The sequence below is a fragment of the Zalophus californianus genome, chromosome 1 (assembly GCF_009762305.2).
Source record: "Zalophus californianus isolate mZalCal1 chromosome 1, mZalCal1.pri.v2, whole genome shotgun sequence".
Classification (NCBI taxonomy): domain Eukaryota; kingdom Metazoa; phylum Chordata; class Mammalia; order Carnivora; family Otariidae; genus Zalophus; species Zalophus californianus.
The window spans coordinates 151,644,426-151,652,985 of record NC_045595.1 but is presented as its reverse complement, the minus strand read 5'-3'; positions in this window follow the sequence as shown (position 1 = coordinate 151,652,985).

Below are 8,560 nucleotides of genomic sequence, written 5' to 3'. Positions count from 1 at the left end.
GCATATTTTTTGTGTAACATGACCCATAAATGGAAATTAAATACAATTCTTCATTTGGTGTTCAACCAAAGAAACTGATATCTCCCAATTCTGGGAGAAAAATAGCTGGGCTGAATTTATTGATATTTCAGTTCTTTTAAAGGGTAATTTCGGATGTATGTGATTTGCACCTAAAATACTGTTCTTAGAACCTAAACCTTGCCAAAAAGGCAACTCCAGGGTTTCACCTTTCATATAGTGCTTAATACTTCATGAAGAACACCACAGTATTGGGTGTGTAACAAAACCTATAAGGGAGATAAGACAGCTAATTCTCCTCCTGTTTTACAGATTTAAAAAATGGAGGCAAAGAGAACTGCAATTAGCTCTCCTGGCTCAACTTTACCACATTGATCAATAGTTGTTTATTGTACAGCCATAGATAAATGACATCCACTACATTCTCAGAATAATATTTTTTTAAAAGATATGAAGGTATGCTCTGAACAGGCAAGAGAAGTCTCTCATGAAATAAGGGTAGTTTATAAGGTGACATCCTTTCTTTAAAAAATTTTCATGGGCCTTCTTTTTCTCTTCGGCCTATTCCTTTATGTGTTGTAGTGACTGGTGTTTAATAATTGCATAAAAATAAATAGATGCCTTGGAAACCAATACACTCAGAGTATAGAGCAATGTTTATGGCATCTAATACACGAATTGGAGATTTTTTTAAAGGAAAAATGTACATACAGGGTCCCACCAGATTTGACATATGGTTACAAATGGAATTTAGTGAACAAACAACATTACGTGCAAAGTATTGTTCTTAATGAAAGTGGATCAAAAAAGAACAAGACATGATCAGTGCCCTTAATAATTTTTAATCTGCCTAGAAAGGAATAAGATCTAGACTAGGTATATTGAAGGTCCTCAACAGATACTTGTTTAATGAATGATTGGATGGATGACTATAAGAGATTACTATTGGTCCAAGGTAGCATATGATATATACCAAGAAAATGAGGGAATGTGCGTATATGTCTGTATAAAAAGAAAAAAAAAAAGACTGCAGGGGTGCCTGGGTGGCTCAGTCATTGGGCGTCTGCCTTTGGCTCAGGTCATAGTCCCAGGGTCCTGGGATCGAGCCCCACATTGGGCTCCCTGCTCAGCAGGAAGCCTGCTTCTCCCTCCCCCACTCCCCCTGCTTGTCTCTCTCTGTCAAATAAATAAATAAAATCTTTTTTAAAAAAGACTGCAAAATGATATTTTATCTTTAAGAAGTCATTAGAGGCCTCTATATGTGGAGTCATAATTATGAAGGTGAGGTCAGGTTACAAAGCAATTTTGAATAGTTAAAAATAATTAAGCAAAGGAAATCAGGGATTAGAAGTAGATAAGAGTACACTATGGAGATATGGGCATACTAATGTTTATCTTAGAGGCAAAACTGTCCTGACTCCAGTGGTATCTTGGAGGAGCAACTTGAGCATGATGATCACTCAGGAAGCTAAAAGCTGGCTCAGAGACAAGTATTCCTCTATCTAAGTTAAGATTCGCATTACTTGCTAATACAATGGAAAATTGAGCAGTAGTTTGGAATTTCCCTGATGAAGAAAGTACAAACTAAACAGATCATTCACACTGAGATTTTGTGCATTTGCAGGGACAGTGGTAATCTTATAGGATTTTGGCAAAGATACATGAAAATTTATCTCCAAAGTGAATGAGTCAAAACTTGCAAATTTTAGAGACTGGCTGAAACCTCATCAAGCAATCTAATAGATTTTTTTTTTTCCTTTGAAAAGTAGTCCAGAACCCAGTGAATTTGGGGACAAACTTCAGTGCTCTTGCCAGGTGGCCATTTAGAAGACCCGTCCCTTGCCTTGAATTTTACTGTTGAGGCTATAACCTATTGGCATCCAAATGACAACTTATGAAAGAGGCCTCATCATGCTCCCAAAAGAAACAACTTGTTCCCTGCCAAAATTAGGATTACCTTGCTTTAGGAAGAGGATGCATACTATGCTGGCAGCCAAATGATGATTTGCCAAAAATATCACTCCATCGTGAACGGCAAAGGGGCCTCACATAACCCAGAAGGGAGAGAGTATTAGAGATGGCCTTCCAGACCGTTGATGAGGGACCTGCTGAAGGCAATAGTAGTAACTGGGCATTGTACTAACATAATGACCTGGCAAATTAGAAAACACCTTGGTAAAGATAAATCCATGGGTGGGGTTTTTAAGCCCTAAGTGTTAAGGCCTAAGGATAGGCACAGCAAAAATGAGTACCTGTGACACCATTTATTCCATTTCTATACCCATGGCCAACATGGATAATAGAGACTGTGTTCAGTCTTGGGGTCCTAATCAACTAACACAGCACTTTAAGTAGACACACTTATCAATAGGAATTGTCAGGTTATTTAAAACCTATTTCCTTGCCTTTGGATTGCTCCCATGTGACAGATGCCTACTCCATCTTCAGATGAGAAGATAATGGCCCTGAAACACACCAGGCTGTGGAAGGGGCTCTCAACTCCCAAGAGGTTGGGGCGCATAACTGAGTCAATATACAGTTAAGAGGATGTCTAGGAAGTCAGGGATCCCATCTACCATTCAGCTGACCCCAGGAGGTAGACTTCCATGCGTCGCTGCTCGTGGCTCACTGCCCAAGAGTACCTCTGAGTAGCCATCAGCTGAGCGAACCTTTCCATAATGAAATTCTAAAGCAGCCAGGTTGCCTAAAAGAGTCTGGTTAGTTGCTTCTTGGCCTTGGCTTAGGACTGTTTTCATTGTTGGAGAATACTTGGGTTTTGAGGGGGATGAAAAGAGATAGCACCTGTGAAAACTGTTTGGAAATTTTAAAGGCCTGCACTCATGCAAGGGTATGGGTGAGGATGACTACTGGAGGATTCCAAGAAGTCAAGCCCTGCATTTGTCCTCAGGCTTACAATTTTTTATTTAATTGGCTCTTTTCAATAAGACCAGAGTTAATCTTTTCCCTCGTGGGAGGCAAAAATAGTAAGATATTTGTCTTGACTTTCCTATCATTGTGTATGTGTGACATCCCTGAATCCACTCCTACCCACTAGTCAGATTGATCTAACTCTCACACCACTTCCATTACTTCACCCAGCTTCTCAGGAACCTAAATTGATTCCCCTGTCTGTTGTAGAAAATTCAGGCTCTTCAGTCATGCATTCAGAGTCTTCCTTCAACTACCCTCCCCTGCCACTCACCCACTGGTTGCCACCACCTTTCCAATCTCACCTCTTCCTGCTTCACATCGTAGAAGCAGGTACCACTGGAGCTGGCAGTCATCAAAAAGATGATGCTTATCCAATCCTTGCATTTCATAGTTGGAGAAACTAAAGTCCAGAGAGGTGAGGTGATATTTCCCATGCCACACACAGCTCTCCCACTGTGGCCAAGATAACATGTTTTCCATTCCCCTCGCAACTTGTTCCTTTGGTCCTAAGCACCGGGACAGGAGGTGTAGAACTGGTACCCAGGGAACAGTGTAGTATGGGATAAATGATGCATGAAGCAATAATGAGAATTAAAAACTCAATGCTCTTGCAACATACTGTGTTTGCAGCAAATGACCTTTACATAGAATGTGCCACCCTCTTAACAGGGAATTCATTGAAGTTGGGAATTAATCTGTAAACTTTTGTTCTACTGACTTTGGAAGGGAAATTTGTGACAATTGTCTTCTATCTAAATAAAATAAATGGTTCAGTGCTACAAATGATTAATATCATTTTTAGGCATATCAGGGTTTCCCTGGGGAATGGTCCATTGGGTTATTATTGTTTGCCAAGATTTTCCTCTGAATTGAAGCTCACAAGGTCATTCCAAGGGTAACCGTATTGGGAAACCTTAGTACAATGACCCTGTTACAACTCGCCCAACCAGAAGCTAGGAAACCACACCTTCTTTAGAAGGTTTATGTGGTAGAAAATGGGAGGTGGTTGGTGATTTAAAACCTTAGTGATTATCACGAATGGCAGGAAGGAAAAAAAAGTGAAGGAAAAGCCTTGATTATAAGAATATTGTTAAAGAAAATGAAAGGAAGTTTTGTAAAAGTTCAAATACATAATGCAATTCAAAATGAGACTGATCAACTTTCCACATCTACTTTGATGAGGAGAGAAGAATACTTATAATTTGTGTATTAAGTATTTGAATATAAAGTACTCCTTAGAGAGTGAGGGTGTTTTTAATAAGTTTTCTTTAGTATTTAAATCAACACCATGGAACTTAAAAAAATAAATATCATTTTTATATATACCTAGACTATAGCACTTATTCAGATTATTAAAAATTTCAACAAATGGAGCCTGAATTAATGAAGTTTTAATATACCTACAAGTAAGTATATTAGTATTTAGCATATTAAGTATGTTAAGATTAAGTACTTTTCAGACTTTAGCACTTAAAAAATATCCCTATTGCACTAGGACCTGACTATAACAAAGCTCAAAGGAGCAGACTTTGTCCTCTACTCCACAAAATAGAAAATGGTTGTTTGTTTTAATACAGATATGTACTTTACACCCCCCCACCCCAACACACACACACACACACACACACACACACACAAATCCTCAAGTAATTGACTCTTCAGGAAGATGCTTCATTTCATCCATGGCTCCCCTTTTCCCTGGCACATGGCAGAGGTGCACCAAGAGTCCTCCACAACCCAGAGTTCATTAACTTCATTAATTCAGGCTCCATGTATTTGAAATTGTTAATAATCTGAGTACTTAGTCTCTGTATACGTAAAAATGATGAGAGATATTTTATTTTTTTACTTCCATGGTGATGATTTAAATACTAAAAAAACACATAAAAAACCGCTTCCAGTAGGGTGTGCTTGATCTATATTTAGGAAAGACTTTAGAGGTCACATCATCCAATTTGAATGGGGAAAAGCAACTGCACATTGCATAAGCAAAAACTCAATAAATGTTTGTTAAATTGAATTTGTTGACTATTGAAATAATAACTCTTTGTAACTGAAAAGGTCTATACAAATATAATGTATTAATAATATAAAGATCAATATTAGTCATTCAATCCATTTTGTATGTAATTCTTTAAAGCCCAAGGCTCAGGAAAAGCAGCAAACTGTGCTTTGACCACCTCCTCTGCCTCTCAGGTGGCCTTCAGTTTCTTGTTTTCTCTAACTTCTGCAGTGAATATCATTCTCTTGCTTGAGATCAAAGGAACTCTGCCTCCTTTCAATTCTTTGTTACCATCACACCAATTCTCAAAGAGCAAGGGGCTGAGAGAACTATCCCTTCCTGATTTTTGCTTCTTCCTCCAAAAAGATAGAAAATCCTTTTGCTTGTCTTGACATTTGGGTGTCACTTGATACATTCTTGGATTTGTCTTCCTGGGCACACTAGAAGTAAAACCATGTAGTGTTCTCTTACTTCTTCTGGGTTAAATGCACGCCAGCTAGGCCTCAGACCCTCCATGTTTATAATGTCCCCAGCCTTTCACAGATGGAGCCCCACATAACCTCCACCTGTGGGCCCCAGCCTGGCTGGGCCTGTGAGTCAGTTCTCCCTAAGGCTAGAGGAGTATCAGCAGCCTCAGCCCCATCAGTCTGAAATTAGGCTTGCTGTCCACAGAGTGGCAGCAATGAAGAACTGGGGCCAGCGAGGCTTTGGAGTAAGAGCATCTCGAATCTGTGTTGGCCTCAGCCGTGTAACTGGGAGGCAGCAGGGTGCAGTGGAAAGAGCAACAGTTAAGGAGCCAGGCAGACCTGGAAAGCTGTGAGTCTCCGCATTCTGACCTTAGCTGTATGACCTTGGGTGAGTCACTGAATTTTTCCAAACCATCTATTTCTTCACCTGTAAAGGAGAGGTTGTCTTTAATGCCCATCACCTACAGGAGTTCTTGCTGGTAGCCATATTCAGTCTTTCTATCATTACATTATTTTCCAATTCAATACAAATAGAGGTTTCTTTCTTAAGTTATATCTCAAATTAATTTTGCCTGATAGGCAAACTTTGCCTGACTGAAAGTTTACCAAATATAAAATCAATCATCTGTCTTCTTTTGTAATTTCTGTTTTTTCATACCCTTAAATGATACATTTAAACCAAAAATCTTTTGGAGGGGAGGAATGTCTAATCATAATCATAATAATTGCTAATTTATAGTCAGGATTAACTATATGGTAGATACTGACCTAGGTGCTTGACATAAATTGTTTTGTACTTAATCCTTGCAACAATATTAGGAAGTAGATACTATTATATTTTTTTAAGATTTATTTATTTGACAGAGAGAGACACAGTGAGAGAGGGAACATAAGCAGGGGGAGTGTGAGAGGGAGAAGCAGGCTTCCCACAGAGCAGGGGGCCCAATGCGGGGCTCGATCCCAGGACTCTGGGATCATGACCTGAGCCGAAGGCAGATGCTTAACGACAGCCACCCAGGTGCCCTGGAAGTAGATACTATTATTATTGCTATTGTCTAGATGAAGAAACTGAGGCATGAAGATGCTAGGCAACATGCCCAGGGTCACATAGCTAGTGAGTAGAGAGGGATAGAGCAGAGCCTGGGGGAGAGGGTTCCTAGTTAAACCAATAGGTTATTCTTTTTCCTACTTCAAGCGGTGGGCATATCTAATTCCCTCCTGATAATAATGAGTACAGGTATTACCTGGTGCCATATTCATTTACTTGTTGAATATCTGCTGGGTGCAAAGCAAGACTAAGAGATTTGCACCTTGAAGCATTATAGAAGAAGGAAGGTATGGTCCCTGCCCTCAAGAAAATCAAAAGCTAGTAAGGAAGCCGACTGAGAAATAGTGAATGCCAGTATGAGTAAAATACAGTAAGTGCTTTAATAGTGCTACAAGCTAAATGCCACTGGGCCCAGAGAGGGAACAACATAGTTCAGTGCTTTCCAGAAAGCTTGATTTCCAAATTTATCTTTGAGCTGAGCCTTGATGAACAAGGGGGATTTTGAGAGGCGGAGAAGTGAGAGAAAGACATTCCAGGCACAGGAACCACATGGGTAAATACTCACACTGAGTCACTGTTGACTCACTAACCTCAGTGCAGGGCTTGTTCCTGGAATAGCAAGGAGTTTGGGGTTTCTAAACCTTAGGATATTTGCAAGGAAGTCCTAATTTGGTAGATGATAGTAGAATGGCAGAGTCATAAAATCGTGGGGTTGAAGAGTCCCTTAAGGTCATCTAAGCCAATAACCCATCCTATACCTAAATCTCTTCTAAAACCTTCCTGCCAAGTGATCATCAAGGTGAGGCTAACATTTTCCTAGCAACAGATATGCTATTATCTTCCAGGGTAGATAATCTCATCACTTTCTGAAATTATATTACTCATTTATTTGTTTATTCAATTATTGTCTCTATCAGACTAGAACTCAAGTTCCACAAGGGTAAGGACTATCTTGCCTGTCAGGTATCCTCAGTGCCTAGCACAGAGGGGGCATACAATAAATATTCACTGAAATGAATGCATTCCATCTCAGGATAACTCCATCTATAAAATTCTTTTTTTTTATACATCTATAAAATTCTTAAGTGATTTCCACACAACAGTCTTACATATGCAGAGATATCTGTAAAATCCCCCTTGCGTTTTCTCCAAGTTACATATCTCCAGTTGGTTAACAGTTCTTCATGAGATATAACTTTGGGATCCTTCACTATCCTGATTACTCTCTCAAATTCCCTTTTGTCTCTATCTCTTTTAATGTTCTTCTGCAATAACAGAAGGCAGTATTCCAACTTCGTGGCATCCTTCAACTAGAGAGGTCTGATCATCTCTCTTGTCCTGGGTCTCACAGTGTGACCCAAGATGGCACTTTGTTGAGGCCTACTTTCCTTTGTTGCCTCCTGTGTCTCTAACTGTCAGATAAGCGCCTTCCTTCCCAGTCCCTCTACCCCCTGCTTTGTTCTACTGCTTGGAACATCTCTCCTGTCTTAACTTGTACAGATAGAGTTTGAAAACCAAGCCCAAGACCTCACATTTCGGGGGGCGATTAAAATAATCCAGGACAAAAGACACAAGGTACTGAACTAGCACAGTGTGGCCAGAAAGGAAGAAACAAAACGAGAAACACACTCAAGGCATCATCAACAGAACTTGCAACTCATGGATTTAGTGACTGATAGCTCACTGTCTCAATGGATGCCTCTCCCTCCAGACTGCTTGTGAATTAGGAATCAATTCCCAGCTTCTCCCTACCTCAAGGCTTCTCAAGCAAGCATACCACATAGTCTTTTTAGTCTTTTATATGTATTTTTCCTAGTTCCAATATAAGCACATACTGAAAAAAATCAAAGGTAGCAAGATTTCGGCCTAGATGATGGAAAGAATGGTGGTCCCATTAACAGAGTTAGGAAATCCAGGGATACACTTTAAGCTGATAATGAAGCATTTGGTTTGGGACATGTTGAATTTGAGGGTGTCTAGAAGCAGTTGGACAACTTTTATTAGTACTATGGATTTGGAACACAATGCTGAAACATGGATTTGTGATTAACCAGTGAAGATACTTGCAGCTTTCTCAGACAGTGAGAATGTTGA